The sequence below is a fragment of the Arvicanthis niloticus genome, chromosome 19, assembly GCF_011762505.2.
Source record: "Arvicanthis niloticus isolate mArvNil1 chromosome 19, mArvNil1.pat.X, whole genome shotgun sequence".
Taxonomy (NCBI): domain Eukaryota; kingdom Metazoa; phylum Chordata; class Mammalia; order Rodentia; family Muridae; genus Arvicanthis; species Arvicanthis niloticus.
In genome coordinates this window covers 26781067-26800316 of record NC_047676.1, presented here as the reverse complement: position 1 = coordinate 26800316, position 19250 = coordinate 26781067, and the positions used below count along the sequence as shown (strand labels likewise).

At 43.6% G+C, this 19250-nt stretch overlaps 1 pseudogene; it reads left to right on the top strand.

The window, feature by feature from the left end:
* Window positions 1-1262: 1262 nt before the first annotated feature.
* Window positions 1263-11469, top strand: LOC117723955 (bone morphogenetic protein receptor type-2-like; annotated as a pseudogene).
* The last annotated feature ends 7781 nt before the right edge of the window (window positions 11470-19250 follow it).

The window sequence follows — 19250 nt, the reverse complement described above, 5'->3', positions numbered from 1 at the left end:
CTACCTGTTGTTACAGCCACCTTACCATCATCCTGTGTTTCAGGAGATAGTTATGACTAGCATGTTATACTTATGTTCTGCTCCTGCAGCCCTCCTCCCCTTTGGCTATTAAATCCCCCACCTGAGAACCCCTTACCTTTAAGGTATGAAAACCTTGTGCTTCTCACATCCAATGCTAACCTCTCAAACCCCACCTTAGGGGGAGGCAGTCTGTGTGCACCAATAAAAAAGCTTGATTTAATTAATTGCTTGTTTTAATTAACTTGGCCATAATGATGTAGATTGGTGGTCTTTCTCCTCACATCTGGGAGATTAACAGGAGAGCAGCCGAATCATTGACTGCTAAAGTTTTCAAGATAGTTTTCACCCCTGAACAATCCATCATGTTCGTCCCTCAAAGGCAGTTCCTAGGACAAACATCCCTGGTACATTCTTTTAAAAGTTCCTTTATTTTGGACTACGGTTTGAGCAGAAAGTTATCCAACAATTTCAACCATTCTTTCTCTTTGTTCTCAATGCTGAGTATGAACTCAGGGCTTTGTGTAAGACTGGGCAAGTGTTCTAACACTGAACGCAGCCCTGGCTACTCTGTCATTCTTTATTACAGTAAATTCAATATGGTTATTTCTCACATCAAGAAAATCAGCCAAATGGTACTGTGACCTTTGGAGCTGTGCAACAGTGCCACCTGTTGGGCAATGGCTCTCAAGCTGATTTATTGATTTATTTTTCCAGATCTTGCCTCTTTCAGAGGGCAGATCAAAGAATGCAAAGTCTATCCTGTGAATTCCCATTGGCATTCTCTAGCAACCTTAAAGTATTGATTATCTTACCACAGCTTGGTGTGGTTCTAAGGGCTGTCCCTAAAAGGACAAAAAGCTTAAAAAAAAAAAAAACCAACCAAGCTGCCCCAACAATATTTATAACAGCCACCCACCCATCACTGGTTCAGTCTTTGGGAGCATTCGACTTCTTCTGAATGAGGGTACTATATTTTCACAAACTGTCCAACGTCAGTCATCTAAAGTATTTGAAAGTCGTACAATATACAAAGCAAAGACAAAGTGGACCAAATGATAACAGGTTGCTTTAACTCATTTGCCTTCCAAAACTGAAGGATTAGCATAGCCTTGGATTAGCCGAAGATGGCTTCACTCATCCAGCAAAGAAGACAGTACACAGACAGACACCAGCCATCTTCAGCAGCGTCTCTTAGCAATTTCATGGACTGTCTGCTATCTTGTTTTTGTTTGTTTGTGCACAGGAACAATGACTCATATGCTCAGCAGAGAATCAGGCTGTAGCAATGCAGTTAACCATAACTGCAGGCCCCAGAGCAGCAAACCGGACACTCTTGGGTGCTGGGACAGGTTGCTTGCTGTGCAGTGTATGGGCAGTGTATGTGCAGCGCGCGCCTGGGGCTCACTGAAGTGTCTCAATAGCCTAACTGGGTCCGATTCACAGTAGGATTCAATACATATTTATCTAGTGCAGAAGTAGGGACAGGGTCAGAGTGGCCCAGGCAGCCACCAAAGGCTCTGAGACTATAGAGGGTAAACTTCTGAGAGCTGTGCTAATCCCACGGCTCTTCCGAGAGACTTTAATGAGTCTAAAATTTTTTTCTTCATATTTTGTTTTAAAAATGTATTTTAACCTGTGCCAGCTGTTTTTTTCTCTTTCGTTTATTTGCATATTTGTTTTTGAAGGCATCAGAGTAAGACCTGCTCTGTTCTAGTCAATGAGCCCCCCAAGTTCGCCATGCAGTGAAAATAAGAGGAAGGTAGTCCATATTTGCTAATACTGTCTTACGTTAATCGGACTTTGGGATACTAAGCAATCAAATTAAAAGTCAAAAAAGATCACCTTGCTGGCGCAGCCGCCGCCGCCGTTGCCCGCGCTGCACGACAGGCCCGGGACAGACAGGGGTCGGCTGGAGAGCCGGAGACTGAGAGGAGGTGGCGGCGGAGGCGGGGTGACTCCGGTGACCCGGAGCGCCTTAGAATGGAAGCTGCGGTGACTCCCCACTTTGTGTCTGGTCTGCTCGGAAGCAGTGGAGGTGCTTCCCGGAGGGGATCAGGGTGTTTCGCAGGCTCTGCTGCCCACCCCTTCGTCGGCCACCTACGTCCGTCTTCCCGCCGCCCCTCGACCCCCGCCCAGAGCTGCGGAGACCTCCCCCCTCCCCCGCGACCGGAGGCCCGGCCTTCCCGACCCTCGCGCGATTGTTCCGAGGAAGCTGGGGGCTCGCCTATGGAAGCAGGCACCTTTTTCGACCCAGTCGGTGGAAAAGGTTTGTAGATGTCGAAATCCGAGTGAAGGAAGCAACAAAGCGAAACTTTAAAAGGAACCCCAAAGTCCTCGGAGTCGGGAGCGATGCGACTCGGGGGGCCGGGCGCCATTGCCTGCCCCGCTTCGCCCTTCCCGGTGGTCGGGAACTTGTTCTGATCCCCAATGCTCCCATCGAGTCCCCGCCCTCCACCCCTCGGCACTCTGGATATGTTTTTCTCCCAGATCTGGATATTTTTTTGATATTGTGAAACTACGAGGGAAATAATTGCAGGGGTTTCTTCTGGGCTCCCTGCTTCTTTCCCCACGGACATGCTTTTAGTCTGGGGAGTCGAGGCACCCCGTCCTAGGCGAATGAAGCCCACCAGCCACGAGGGAGCTAAATGAAGGGAAATTCTGCAGTGGAACGAGAGCTCTACAAGCTAGGTCTTCACATCTGCCATTTGTCCTTTCAAACTGCATTGTAATCCAGGCAGGATAAATCAGACGAAGAGCAGCCTCCTGGCCGGATTTCTCCGCCCAAATATACTTTCCAGATTTCTTTTATTTGCCCTCCTGCTTCTTGGCTGGCCCAGGGATGACTTCCTCGTTGCAAAGCGGCCCTTTCAGGTGCCCTGGCTGCTATGGGCCATCCTGCTGGTCAGCACTACTGGCTACTTCCCAGAATCAAGAACGGCTGTGTGCATTTAAAGATCCATATCAACAAGACCTTGGGATAGGTGAGAGTCGAATCTCTCATAAAAATGGGACAATATTATGCTCCAAAGTGAGCACGTGTTATGGTCTGTGGGAGAACTCAATAGGGGACATCAATCTTGTGAAACAAGGATGTTGGTCTCACATTGGTGATCCCCAAGAGTGTCACTATGAAGAATGTGTAGTAACTACCACCCCACCCTCAATTCAGAATGGAACGTACCGTTTTTACTGCTGTAGTACAGATTTATGTAATGTCAACTTTACTGAGAACTTTCCACCTCCTGATACAACCCCACTCAGTCCACCTCATTCATTTAATAGAGATGAAACAGTAATCATTGTTTTGGCATCGGTTTCTGTATTAGCTGTTTTGATAGTCGCCTTATGTTTTAGATACAGAATGTTGACAGGAGACCGGAAACAGGGTCTTCACAGTATGAACATGATGGAGGCAGCAGCGCAGAGCCCTCTCTTGACCTGGATAACCTGAAGCTGCTGGAGCTGATTGGACGGGGCTCGCTATGGAGCAGTATATAAAGGTTCCTTGGATGAGCGTCCAGTTGCTGTAAAAGTATTTTCGTTTGCAAACCGTCAGAATTTTATAAATGAAAAAAAAATTTTACAGAGTGCCTTTGATGGAGCATGACAACATCACTCGCTTTATAGTTGGAGATGAGAGGCTCACTGCAGACGGGCGCATGGGGTATTTGCTTGTGATGGAGTATTATCCCAATAACCCAAGACTACCAGCCTCTAATCACTAATTAAGAAAATGCCCTACAAGCTTGCCTATAGCCTGATCATGTGTGGCATTTCTTCAATTGACATCCCTCTTCTCAGACGGCTGTAGCCTATGTCAGTTACGTAAAACTAGCCAGCATACTCTCTCTCCTCTCTTCACAAATACCTTATCACTATCATTATATCTTCATGGAATCCTAGCCTACCTAGGCAAGCCATTCAGAAGGATGCCTAACTTGTCTCTTCTTGTTGAAGCAAATTAGTTTCAATTTTTGACATCCTTTTTCCTTTATATGGGGATCTCTGTGCAAATATCTGAGTCTCCACACAAGTGATTGGGTAAGCTCTTGCCGTCTGGCTCATTCTGTGACTAGAGGGCTGGCTTATCTTCACACAGAATTACCACGAGGAGATCATTATAAACCTGCAGTTTCCTATCGAGATTTAAACAGCAGAAACATCCCGGTAAAGAATGTCGGCACCTGTGTTATCAGTGACTTTGGTTTATCCATGAGGCTGATTGGAAATAGGCTGGAGTGCCCAGGGGAAGATGATAATGTGGCCATAAGTGAGGTTGGCACCAGAAGTGCTAGAAGGAGCTGTGAACCTGAGGCACTGTGAGTTAGCTCTGAAGCAAGTGGACACGTATGCGCTTGGACTGATATACTGGGTGGTGTTTATGAGGTGTACAGACCTCTTCCCAGGTGAATCTGTACCAGATTACCAGATGGCTTTTCAGACAGAAGTTGGAAACCATCCCACATTTGAGGATATGCAGGTTCTTGTGTCGAGAGAAAAGCAGAGACCCAAGTTTTCAGAAGCCTGGAAAGAAAATAACCTGGCAGTGAGGTCACTCAAGGAGACAATCAAAGACTGCTAGGATCAGGATGCAGAGGCTCGGCTCACTGCACAGTGTGCCGAGGAGAGAATGGCTGAACTCATGATGATATGGGAGAGAAACAAATCTGTGAGCCCAACAGTCAACCTGATGTCCATTGCTATGCAGAATGAACGCAACCTGTCACATAATAGGCGTGTGCCAAAAATTGGGCCTTACCCAGATTATTCATTCCTCTTCCTCATACATCGAAGACTCCATCCATCACACTGACAGCATTGTGAAGAATATTTCCTCTGAGCATTCAATGTCCAGTACACCATTGACAATAGGAGAAAAGAACGGAAACTCAATTAATTATGAACGACAGCAAGCATAAGCTTGAATCCTTAGCCCAGAAACAAGCGTCACAAGCCTGTCCACAAATACAACCATCACAAACACCATGGGCCTTACTCCAAGTACTGGCATGACCACTATATCTGAGATGCCATACCCAGATGAGACACATTTGCATGCCACAAATGTTGCACAGTTGATCAGGCCAACCCCTGTCTGCTTACAGCTGACAGAAGAAGACTTGGAGACTAATGAGCCAGACCCAAAAGAAGTTGATAAGAGCCTCAAGGAAAGCTCTGATGAGAATCTCATGGAGCATTCTCTGAAGCAGTTCAGTGGGCCAGATCCATTGAGCAGTACCAGTTCTAGCTTGCTTTATCCACTCATAAAGCTTGCGGTGGAAGTGTCTGGACAACAGGACTTCACACAGGCTGCAAATGGGCAAGCTGGTGCCCTGGTGTTCTGCCTGCTCAGATCTATCCTCTCCCTAAGCAACAGAACCTTCCTAAGAGACCTACTAGCTTGCCTCTGAACACCAAAAATTCAACAAAAGAACCCCGGCTAAAATTTGGCAACAAGCACAAATCAAACTTGAAACAAGTAGAAACTGGAGTTGCCAAGATGAATACAATCAATGCAGCAGAGCCTCATGTGGTGACAGTAACTATGAATGGTGTGGCAGGTAGAAGCCACAATGTTAATTCCCATGCTGCCACAACCCAGTATGCCAATGGGGCAGTGCCATCTGGCCAGGCAGCCAATATAGTGGCACATAGGGCCCAAGAAATGCTGCAGAATCAATTTATTGGTGAGGATACCAGGCTGAATATCAATTCCAGTCCTGATGAGCACGAACCTTTACTGAGACAAACAACAGGCTGGCCATGATGAAGGGGTTCTGGATCGTTTGGTAGACAGGAGGGAACGGCCATTAGAAGGTGGCTGAACTAATTCAAACGACAACAACAGCAATCCATATTCAGAACAAGATGTCCTTACACAAGATGTTACAAGCACAGCAGCAGATCCTGGGCCATCAAAGCCCAGAAGAGCACAGAGGCCAAATTCTCTGGGTCTTTCAGCCACAAATATCCTGGATGGCAGCAGTATATAGTTAGGTGAGTCAACACAAGATGGCAAATCAGGATCAGGTGAGAAGATCAAAAGACCTGTGAAAACTTCATACTCTCTTAAGCGGTGGCGCCCATTCACCTGGGTCATCTGCACTGAGCTGGACTGTGAGGTCAACAACGGCAGTGACAGGGCTGTCCATTCTAAGTCTAGCACTGTTGTGTACCTCGCAGAGGGAGGCACTGCCACAACCATGGTGTCTAAAGATATAGGAATGAATTGTCTGTGAGATGTTTTCAAGCTTATGGAGTGAATTATTTTTTTGCATCATTTAAACATGCAGAAGACATAAAAAAAAAAATGCTTTAACCTCCTGTCAGCATCCCTTCCCACCCTTGCAGCAAGGACTTGCTTTAAATAGATTTCAGCTATGCAGAAAATTTTAGCTTATGCTTCCATATTTTTCAATTTTGTTTTTTAAGTTTTGCACTTTTGTTTAGTCTCGCTCAAGTTATATTTGTCTGTTATGACCACATTATATGTGTGCTTATCAAAAGTGGTCTCAAAATATTTTTTTAAGAAAAAAGCAAAAACAATATATTTACTGATTATCAGTTAGGACCATTTTCTAAAGGTCTTAAAACAGAAGCAAATAAAAAAAAAGTTTACCTTATTGCATAATAATCTATATGCATATGAAGTTGTTTATATGTGTAAACTTATATTAGGTTTCTTTTTATATTAAAATTTTGGGGGAAATCACATGTTGCTAACAAATATAAGACTTTCAGTATTCTTTAGAAATATCTTTTTTTATTATTATTATTTTTGGGGAGAGGAAAGGAGTCAGAGGACCATTTGTGGAGGGTGGATTTTTCCCTCTACCATGCAGGTTCTGGATATAGAACATGAGTCTTCAAGTGCCAAATGCCTTTGTCTGCTGAGCTATCACTCTGGCCCAGTGCTGTAACCCTCATTTGTGAAGAATAGGGAATGGGATCTAAGAGTGGCATGCCTGCCCCATCTTTAAGAATGGCTTAGTAGTAAAATGCAGAAAGAATATGAATATGGACTTCAGGTCCAGTCCTTTCTCCATGTAGAATGTCTTGGGTCTCCTTTATCCCCAGTATAAGCCCCTCCACCCCATGTGACAGCAAATGAATTTAAATGGGTTAACATAGATCTCCCCTTGTTTAAAAGCAGGGGAAAGATTAGTGAACAGCCTCCATGTAACATTAAATGTGCTTTTAATTAGCTCCTCAACTCTCAAAGGACAGTAACGGTGAACCAGATCACTGGCTTGAGTTTGCAGGGAAGGAGATGGAGCTTACCTTACCTCTGCAGCCTTACCTCTGAGGTCCTGGGTGAGCGAGCTCCTTGGTGCTCTGACAGTTCAGTCATTTTAGTGTGTGTTTCTTACTGACTATGTGATTTTGAAGATGCTTCAAGGCTGTCCCCCTAAATGTCTGCTTACCCAGCATATGCAGGGTGGGGCCCTTCAATAATCGGATTAGTGCCCTTAAAAAGGTTCTCCAGCTGGGTGGAGTGGTGCATTTAGGAGGCAGAGGCAGGCAGGTCTCTGAAGTGGAAACTTCTGGTTTCTTTGGAAAGTCAATTATGTCAAATGATGTTTTGCCGGGGCACATGGGTAAAAGAATGTTTTGCTAAAGCAGACACATGAAAGAATGCTTTCTTGAAGAAGACACAGGTGAAAGGATGCTTTGCTATAGCAAACATGTGAAAGGATGCATGATGTTCAGAAGGAATATGACCATGATCCTGCTGACAGCTCGAGCATTGGTTTGCCACACACCTGTTTTCGTTCACCTTACATTTCATTGCTGAGCTCCAGAAGAAACTCACCAAAGAACTTCCCATGAGGTTCCTGCAGCTTCTTGCAGCTTCTTCAGCCTCAGGCCAGTTGGAGAGCCTTGTGGTTTCTTCTGAAATGAACTGCCCTTGCTAGTTCATGTGTGGTGCTGCCAAGTGGACCTGACTGCAGCTGCAGGTTCATGTGTGGTATCTTCTACTGGACTGAACTGCTGATACCCTGACAATGAAGATTGGACTTGCCCCCAAAGAACTATTTCTAAACAGGTCTATTTCCCCTGTGTCCTAATTACTTCTTTTCTACTACTGGTGAGTGGTGGGCTAGAGGAGAGGTTGAATGTTTATTAAAATAGGCTATGAAAAATTTATGTCTACAGGTCCCCATGAGTTCCTCCTGTAGCAGACCTGGATCTCACTCCCAATGATGTAGCATCTGTCTTCTGTATACTGTGGTGTGTCCCCAGATGTGTCAGCATAATATCGCTGGCTAGGCTATGATCCTGAGTTGTCAGTGTGAAGGACATCTGTACACAGAGAGAAAGAGCCTCCAGGTCCATGTGAGCCTGCAAATGAGCAAACGTGCAGAATGTGCATGCCACTCAGAACTCACAAATGTAGAGGAAAGCCAGCCACTCCAGCAACAGTGCCTGCATGCATAACCTCCAAATTGGCTGGCATTGGGGTCTTCCAGATCCTGGCTCTCTACTTTCCAGTGCTCCATCTTGCTGGGTTCCCCACTTTCAGGTTCCTTACTAAACACGATTGCAACAAACCTTGCTCTTCCTACCTCCAGGTCTTTGCTTCAGACCGTTCCTTTACTTTAAAAGCATAAAATTCTCATCCTTGATGTTAAGTCCCTCCTGTATTCTAGACCCAGCAAATGTCATCTTCTCCAAAGACATCACCATCCCTCCTGGCAGATCCATAGCTTGGGATGGGTAAGTGTGGCTATGAGGGCCAGTCTACAGATTGTATACTTTTCCTGGGGAGACATTAACAAATGTCTATTCACCCCAGATAGGGCATCTATGACACAGCTAATAAATAGTTCCATTCAAGTTCAGCTTGAAGAACCAATACATTTTTGAGGTTCATAAGGTTTCCCCCTTTTTAGCTCCTGATAATTTGGAATGTGGGTGCAGTGGCTAAATGTCAAGAATCTACTTCAAATCAGTAAGTGGGAGAGTTTGTTGCGGTTGGCAGAACACCAAGAAATGTGTCCTTCATAACTGATGATCGGCTATGCCAACACTAGGCTCAATCTCCAGATTTGCTTTACATGAGAAAGAAGTAGATGTACTTTACACAAGAGCGAATTTGATATCTTCCTTAATATATCATTTGATATAGAGCAGTAACTTTTGACACAGAAATTAAGCTCTTAATTACAGGCTATTAAAGAGAAAAAACAGAGCGGGGATTGGACCCATCATTGGCCATCACAGGTCATATGGATGACTGCAATCTCATGACTGAAAAGTCCCATCCCAGCATGAGTAATTCCTTTCTGAAGATGCATCATAAAGTTTCCCTCCAGTTGACCTTGTGCTTCCTCTGTAGTCTAGAATCTTCCAAGAACACATGCATTTAGAGCAGAATTTCAAGGAGCTGGAAGGAGTGTGTAGAAGGAGGGAGGGAAGGAGTGGGTGGAATGTTAGGTGAGGGCCATTAGCCATTATTTCTATGATGTGAACAGGCCTGACCTTGTTAAAGGCAGTCACAGCTGCTCTGACTGAGACAGTAAAGTCCATTTCACGCCTGTAGGGCAGTGTACCACAACACTGCCATCACCTGGATATGGATGTCACGTTCATCAACACTGGGAACCTGTGCAAAAATATATGGCTTTCTGTGTCTGTGTCCCAGAGGAGCCTCAGGTGTGAAGAAGAGAGGAATTCATGAATGGCATGGGTGTGGGAAAGTGTCTGTTTAGTTAGTGAACTAGTCTCATCCCAGCATGTTCAGGTACTCACCTGACTTTTCTAATCTTCCTCTAAAGATCCTCTGTAGACCGACATTTCTTGTCCTTTGATGGAGACCCCATAATACTATTGCTTACTTTTAGATAGCAAAAGGAGCAGGCTGTAACTCTTGTATAGTCAGCATAACAATTGAAACCCTAAAGTTCACCGTGGTGGTTTGAACAAGAATGATCCCCATAGGCTCTCATATTTAAGTTTGATTCCCAGTTGGTGGACAAATTAGGAAGGATTGGGTCTAGGGTAGAGTGGTCTTAGGATTCTATTAAAGGGGTCTCTTATGAGTCTTGAGGATGAGAAAATAACTCAGAGGAACAAACCCATGTGAGGCATCAGGGGCACTTGTTCTTAGTTCTTGGGGTCCCAGACACACCAATGGTATGAGTTCCAAACATGTCACTATAACTAAGGGCTATACAGAGTCACAGAAGAGGAAATAGAACCCTGCAGTTGGTGGGTGCCATGCAGGAGAAGCTGTGGTGGGCAAGCTAGCTTCCTGGAGACAGCCTACTTCCTTGCATGGCTGTAATGGGTGGGTATATCCTGGAAAGGCACAGCCCCAGGGGTTTCATACCAGGATTGCTTCTTGCTGTTGATGTGCCTTCTCATATTTGTTGTGGATGAATTCTTCATTTTTCTGACATAGTGTGATTAGGCAAGAAAAGACCCTTTCTGCTTATAGTCTGTTATAATTGCTTCCTGGGTGTTAACCCATTCTGTTGGGCAAATTTCCTGTAGATCAACACGAAGATGAACGTTCATGAAATAATGCTGTTTAGATGAATTGATGGGCTTATAATTCCTGATAATGATTTTACAGAATTCTTGATAATGATTTTACAGAATTCCTGATTTGATTCAAATAATTTTAAGAAGTTAATAATTTAAGATAGTTGATAGAAAGTTTAAAGTTAGAATCAAAAGTTATAATGTTCCTCTTTCTGCAAAATAATAAAGGATGCATAGGTTGGAAAAGGAGTACAGTGAGCATCCATGTGTTACAAGCATGTAAATTCTATTAGGCTTAGAAAAAAAAAATGAATGATTGAAGAAAATATTCACTCTAGGTTAGGTCCATATGAGGCCACAGATCTTGGTGTACACCATGGTAAGGAAGGTCATGAACAAAAAGTGGGAATTCTTTTTTTTTTGGTTTTTTTGAGTCAGGGTTTCTCTGTGTAGCCCTGGCTGTCCTGGAACTTACTCTGTAGATCTGTAGACCAGGCTGGCCTCGACTTCAGAAATCCACCTGCCTCTGCCTCCCAAGTGCTGGGATTAAAGGCGTGCACCACCACTGCCCAGCCGAAAGTGGGAATTCTATTATGAGTGTAGGAATAAAAAAATGGATGATTAGCTAGACTTCAAAAATAAGACAAAAGATAAATGATCTGTTTCTTGGTTAAAAACTTTGTTAAACTATGACATAAAAGAGTATTGCTTTGCACTTATAATGAACATGTGAAATAAAAGGTAGATAAAACTACTGCTTTGAACTTATAATGAACTTGTAGAATAAAAGATGGATAATAATGTCTAGTTAGGTACACATTTAAATAGAAAAATGTATAATCAATAACCACCTTGTGTGACAATTTAATCTATTTTTGAATGAGGTAATTTTTCTTCTTATGTAGAGAACTGTCTTAGGGGACATAAAAAGGCTAAAAAAAATTAAATTGTTAGAGCTTATTTGATGGACTTTTGCTCTATCTACCAACTCTGTATACATAGATGTCTGTAAAATAGATAAAGTTTTGCTCTATTCACCCAATATGTGAATCTATGTCTGCCTGCCTGTCTACATGTGTATGTGTGAAGTTGTTGGCACTTGCTTGTTGGAGCCTGCTTTGCTTCATCCACTAAGCTTGTGTGTGTGAGTATGTGAATTCTCTCTCTCTCTCTCTCTCTCTCTCTCTCTCTCTCTCTCTCTCTCTCTCTCTCTCTTTCTCACCAGCCCCCAAAGAGTTTAAAGAGTTCAGAGTTTCTCAACAGTCACGGAGAGTATTGGCCCTAGATAATTAAGTTTTGTTCCTGTCAGCATTATCAGTGTTTGTCCCGGCCAGCAGGGTATTGAACAGGGGTCCGAGGAGGTCACCTACAAGAGAGAATGGGGGCCACAGGTGAACGCAAAAAACAGCGGTTTGTCTATAGGCTGATCAAACCGCTGATTTTACTTTTTTCACACAGGGGTTATATGCACATAGAGGCAGGATGTGGGGAAGGGGATGATGCAGGAGTGTAGGTGTTCAGGGGGAGTACAGATATCTTCCAGAACAGATCAGCTGGGTGAAGGTTCAGGGGTCAGGTCACTATGACTCCGCCTATGATTCACTTGTCCTTATCTAAGTTGGTACTATCCACCAAGGCTACCCAAGGTCTATGACTATCCATAAGACCTATGACTACTTGTTCTCATCCAGGCTGGTAAATTTCCATTAAAGCTGCCTGTTTACAATATCTTATAGCTATCTGTTCCAGTGTTTTCCCACAGAGACCCAAGACTTTGTGTTAGCAGGTTGAATTAGGCCTATGGCTGATTTTAGGCCTTCAGTGTAAAAGTAAGGCCGCCCTGACATGTGTTGACCCATAAATTGCCTGCTGTTATCAGCAGGGGGCTCATTGGTTAACATCAGCAGTGGCCCCAATCAGTGACTCTATATTTGGTTTTCCTTAGTTTACTCTGTGGTGTCAGAACTATCCTTTAACACTTAGTGGTCATAGTGAAGGCAGATGCACAATGCCAACATAGCCCACAGTAGCTGGAAGAACCTTAAGTTTAGTATACTGCCCTCTCCCATGGTGGAAGAGGAGCTGCCCCAAGAATTACTTTTGAGGTTCAGTTTTCCATGGATATTGAGTATACAGAATAAATTGATTTCTAGAAAATGAAGGTATTAGTATTTCTCATACCCAGATTTTAGGGACAGAAGCTCATTTCTATTGTTACAGTTCTCCCCCGCACCCCAACTCATCCCAAGCCTCAGGAGAGCAGGCTGATTTCTGACATAACAGTAGCCATCTAGTGGTTCAACCGTGTGATGGTGTTGGCACACACAGCCAAGAGAGTTCAATATTTTCTATTCAGTTCATGGGAACATGCAGAAAAGCAGAACTACATTATAGAATCTAGTGCAGATGAGAAGGATTATATCGTATATAAATGGGGTGTATAGAAAGAGTTAGACTTTCTGACATGAAACAATGCAAGATTGTTGCAATTCTATTATCTCTTAGTCCTACCAGAGCTCAAAAGTGATTAGGCAAGGATCAGTAGCCCTGGGATGTCAAGAAATGGAAAGCCGCCAAGTCTCCACAATATTAAGCAACTATTCAATTCTCTGCCTATGATTTCCAGGCAAGAATTGCTATGAAATGAATATTAATCCTGAGAGTTCAACCCTTTCTCTCTGGTGTCCTCCAGTATCTCGATTTTAGCAATTACACAGAATTCTAATATAAAGAACAAAGACTTAGTTTTCTGTTCTCTGGATTCCCTTCCTAGTGGTCTCCTCTGGTTCAGCGTTGTTTCCTGCTTCTTAGCTCCTGACAATTTGGACTGAGGGCTTGGTGGCCAAAGTCAAGGAACCTACTGCAAAATCAGGAGGTGGAAGAATTTGTTTCAGTTGGTAGGACACTAAGACAAAAAATTTCCGTGTCCTCCAACACTATGTCAACACTATGTTGTCTATGCCAATCCTAGTTCAATCTCCAGAGTTGCCTTACATGAGAGAGAATTACTTTCCATGAGATACATAATTTTTATGTCTTGTTTATTGGTTGACACTTGAGAAATAACTTTTGACACGGAAATCAAACACTTAATAAGGGGTCATTGAAGGTAAAGAACAGAGCATCGAGGACTATACCCATCACTGAAAATGGTGATGTTTACTAGGCAGTATGAAATAGTGTGTTAAGTTGTTGCCTGCAGGACACCTTAATTTCCCTCTTGAGCTTGCCGGAGACCAGCCTGAGACCAGCCTATGGCTCTAACAGCAGTGCCAGGGCTGGGTAGAACACTTAACATGGACAGTCTCTTGGCAGACCTTCAGCCATCGTTGGATATAAGAACTCACCCTGGGTCTGGGCTGCTGTCCCCAGGAAGACCTTCATTAGCATTAAAGCCAGTTGGAGGATGGTATTTTGGTAGGCAATGACCAGTTGAGTTTTTTCATAAGTTGGTTGACACCTGGGGGGCCAGAAATGTTCTGTGATGGTGGTATTCACTGCCACAGGATACATAAATTACAATGGATCTTTGTACCAAGAGCACAGAGGAGAACCCACCTTCAGTTTCACTCTCACCATGACTACCAAGACGCTAATACTGCTGAGGGGCAAAGATGTTTTCCATGGTGATTCGATCATGTTATGAAATGGGATCCTCATACTGACTGACCCCATCTGTACCCTTCCCCACTGCTCCATCCAGTCACCTTCTTTACACACACATACACACACACACACACACACACACACACACACACACACACACACACACCATTATTTTTGGGCCATTACCCCATCTTCCTTATTGCTGCAAAAACCACATGGGGTTTCAGGGCTGAGAGCTGAGGCTGGACAGACAGATAGTTCCCCTTACCTGTATCCCTTCCTCTGTGTGTTTGGAGAAAATATATTTTTTCCTGAATAAAAAAAAATCTGCTAACAGCAACAACAAAATGAATGAATAAATAAACAAATGAATTATCTTGATAAACTTATCTCATTGGATGTAATAAGCCTTTACTTTCCTTTTAAGTGTCACCTGCTGCCTTTTGTATGGCTGGGCGAATGGGGAATTTATTGTGTGGTATTTGAATAGCTTGGGAGATAGCACTCAAGTAGCCTGTTAATGGTGCTTTAACAGAAGCACCATCAACACTGGAAAGACTGTAAGTATAATCCAACAGACAGCAGATGATGTTCTTGCATTGCTTTCTTCGCTGATCTTCGCTGGTCATGACTTTGTAGAGAGAAACTTCTGGAGGCATTCCAGCTGCTTCTTGCCACTTCTGTGGACTTGTGGCAACTGGTGGAGCCTCACAGTTACTTCTGGATCAAGCCACTGCTACTGCTTTTTGTTTGGTGGACTGCTGAGGCCGATTCGTGTTTGGTATTTTGCTAATGGACTGGACTGCTGACAATGAGATTTGGGATCACCTCAAGGAACTATTTCTGAGCAGGTCGACAACTCCCGTGCCCGATTAATGTTTCTTTTCCATTACCTCTTGTGGGCGGCGGGCTAGAAGGGAGGTTGAAGTGTTAAAGGACCATAATAAAAGTAAGTTTTGAAAAAAATCAAAGCCTACAATGCCCAGTCAGAAATCATTTGGAAAAGCTTTAAGGAGAATGCTGGGCAGTGGTGGCACACGCCTTTAATCCCAGCACTTGGGAGGCAGAGGCAGGTGGATTTCTGAGTTGGAGGCCAGCCTGGTCTACAGAGTGAGTTCTAGGACAGCCAGGGCTACAAAGAGAAACCCTGTCTCAAAAAACAGAGAGGGAGAGAGAGAGAGAGAGAGAGAGAGAGAGAGAGAGAGAGAGAGAGAGAGAGAATGAATGAGAACAGTTGTAGAAAAAAATACAATTATTAAACAGGCTCAACCCAACGCAGCAGAGTGGTGCTGAACTGGTTTTTATTTTACTTTGTTCTGGTTTTGTTCATTTTTCTGTTCACAGTGCTGTATCCCAAGCTACACAGGTTTAAATTTGCTGAAAAAGTTTGACATAAGTGAAGGGAAGTTTCAACTATGCATTACCGATTCTGAAATAAAGTTTTGGTGTTTTAAAGGTTCTTAACATTATCTTACCACCTCCTTTTCAAAAAATTTTTAATTTTTTAAATTAGAGGTTAGAACCCCCCAAATCACAAAACAGTTGAAAACCCCTTCCATGGAGAAACATATGGGAAGATGCTTGAGGTTTGCAGAGTATTCCAACCAGGAGAATGAACTGTGGCCTGGTGGTCCCAGGCAGTGCTATGCAAGGATCTGGCTTATGTATTTGTTTAAACATCCACATGTCTCAGTAAGGAAACATCTGCAAGGTATCCTCTGTTGAAGGTCAATGGTTAGTCTAGCAATGCCAGTTGGGAGAAAATTCAAATCAAAAGGGAAATGTACAAAGAAGTATTCAATCTTTTAAATCTTTGCTACACAATTTAAGGAAAACATTTCATTATTTAATCTAACATTACCCAAGTCACGAATTGCAGAATGCATTCGTTCAATAAAGGGTTAAGACCAGCTTTTGTTCAGTCCCTGAAGGCAAACCTGGAGTCATGATAATATCTCCAAATACTCACTGAACTCATCAAGAATGGAACCATAGAAGTTTTGCCAAAGACAACTTTCTGACTCTTAATATACATTTCCCCCTAAAAACATTCATGGTGTATCACAGTAAAGTGATGGTTGCTACTCTTAATTGAAGGAGATATCATAGAAACATTCCCTCCTTTGGTCTGAGATGTCTCTCTCTTCCACCCACTCCATAGTACCCAATTCTCCTCCTTTAAAAGAATATTCATTGATTTTATGTGTACATGGGAGTCTGTGTGTGTACCTCATCTCACAGTTACCCACAGAGGCCAGGAGAGGATATCAGATCTCCTGTAATGGGAGTTACAGGCAGTTATGAGCTGTCTGATGTGAGTCTGGGAACTGAGCCCAGATCCTCTGCAAGAGCAACAAGGGCTCTTAAATACTGAGCCCCACAAACTCCCTTTCTTATCTAGACCTTCTAGCCAGACAACCAGCGCTTGGTCACTATCTTAAGAAGATGCCATTAATAAATGTTCTTGAAGAGATCCTAAGATTGGTGAAAGGCTGTATTGTCTTATGTGTATCCATTAGTTCACTTTCTTCATTGTCCTCCCAGATCTAAAGGTCTGAGCTACAGTTTTGAGGAACTGAAGGGCAAAGAGGAAAAGGGAAGTAGTGTGGGAGTTGGGGGAGGAGGTAGAGAGTAGGGAAGCCACCCTGACTGGGGGATGGAGGGGAACCAGCATATTCCAAGCAGCCTAAGAATGTCAGCCTTGGGAAGACAGGCTCCGACCAACCAATAAGGGAGCTGTTGCAGGTGGCAGTCAAAGGCTCCCTGACACATGCCTCAGGCTTCCCTAGTATTCCTGTACTCTAACTGGGAGTTCACATGTGAAACCACTATTGTTTCTAAGGAGTCCAGCAGAGGGTGCTGTTGTCCAACACAAGCTACACTCAACTCCAAAACCATTCCTCGGTTGGGTAAAAAAATGTCCCCTTCCTATCCCAATCTGTGGAAACTCATTTATTGAGCAGATTGTTTTCCCCAGCTCTCTTGTGTGCTGTGATGGAGATGTCCGTTTATGACGGAATCTCTGCTGAGTACCTGCTGCAGCAGAGTGGAAGTCACCACTGTAGCTGAGACCAAAAAGTCATGTAGGAGGAGGACACTATTTTACTGTACATAGGATGCACACGAGTCTTGTATACAGGATGCACGTGAGTCTTGTTTTAGGAGGCCCAATATGCAAACACTTTCAAACACGTGAAAGAAAATTGGAAGCCAGGGCCAGGAATGTTAGAGCGAAGGCTCTACATTTCAGGAGAATGGAGAACGCACACAGGCAACCTAGGAGCCCTTGAGTGAAAAAGTCCTCCAGTGTCTCTTTCTTTGATTCTAGCCAAAACCCTTTGGGGGAAAGGGGTTGAAGAAGCCCAGAACTGAATTACCCACTATCTCTATGCTACATCGGTACATACCCAGAACCGTGTTATCTACTATCTTCCTATCCCAGCAGTGTTTGCTCACGACACGTTCTCCATGAGTTTGGGCTAAATGTGCCCAGGAATGTGGTTGACACCTTTCCTCTTTGACCCAGTTACCACACCAAGCTGGTTCAACACTGTACATCTTAAATTGAGTATGCCTAGGAATATGCTCCAGTGGTCTTTTTAGTCTGCTCTGTGTAATAAACCCCTCTCCTGTGTTCTACCTCTATGGTTATGCTTATTGGCTTTGCATTCACTGACAAACCATGGTGTTCAGTTATCCCGCCAAGGTCTTGATTGAGTAGGTTGGGCAAGCCTTGATTTATCACAGATGGTTTCATCAGCTCCTGGCATCATTATGGCTGTCATGTAGTAGGTGAGGTGTCCAGAAATGTTATCTCACAGCCCTAGGATTTAACATTAAGATTTATTAATAAATGACTAAGATGCACAGCAAGTTGTTCATTCAGCACTAAATAATAACTATTTTAACTCATTACAAAGAAACTCATGTAAATGGGCTTTTTGTGACAGAAGCTAAATAATGGTTAGAGGTGATTTAGATTTGGCCATGGAGGCCACCACAGGTGCCAGTGTTTAGGGCTTTGTTAATTCAGATTCACCCAGGAGAGACCAATAGTGGCATGCCTTGTCAGTTTCAGACTGAGTTCATTACAGACCTGGAGAACAGTACTGAGGAGTAGAAGGTTGAAGAAACGGTTCAAACTTTATGTGATCTGAATGCAGAAGCAGAGAAACTTGCAGCCAAGCCATGGCTTAATGGCTGAGTCCTAATCACTGTTCTGTTGCTGTGAAGAGACACAGTGACCACGGCAACTCTTATACAAGACACCATTAGACTGGGGGCTTGCTTACAGTTTTCAGAGGCTTAGTCCAGTTTCATGGTGGGGAACATGGCAGCATGCATGATGCTGGAGCAGAAGCTGATGGCTACATCCTGATTTGCAAGCAGAGAGAGAGAGAGAGAGAGAGAGAGAGAGAGAGAGAGAGAGAGAGAGAGAGAGCTAATCCTTCTAGTTCTTCCAAACAATGCCATTCCCTGGTGACTAAGCATATATATGGGCCTATAGGGGTGGACATTCTTATTCAGAATACCACAGGGTGTTTGACTGAGCAGTTTTATAGCCCGTTTCCTTACACATCCTGAAACTCAGTATGAGGAGGTGTTAAGGGAAGTCTTCAAATATAAAGAATGAAATGAGAAAACAGACTCTCCAAGGCTTCCCTCGGACAGACCTCACTGAAAGAGGACTTTAGGTTGTTCAAGTCACCATCTGTGAAGACCCAGGTGTGAGATGTGCCCTAAAATATGTAGACTGAGCATTGGTTGAATGTTTGGCTTACATGAAAATTAAAGGCTAGTCAGCCTCATAATGGGTTCAAATATGTAAGATAATGAAGTCTTTTTCTGTGTGTGGTTTCTCTCCTGTTGAGTTCTTATGAAAAGGAGGCTAGGTAAAGCTTCCAGGGAATTGAGCTTCTTTAGATTGAAGCTTCAGGGAGAGCAGGGAAAGGGAACTTAATTCTACCCTTCGTTCTCAGTACTTGTACGACATTCAGAGCAAGTGTACCAGTGGAGAAAAAGCTCACTGCGAGTCTGCACATAAATTCAGTCATTGAACATCTGGCTTAACACTCACCATTTGTCATTGACTTGCAGGGTCATGGAAAGTTTAAAACTATAACTAAGCCATCCTT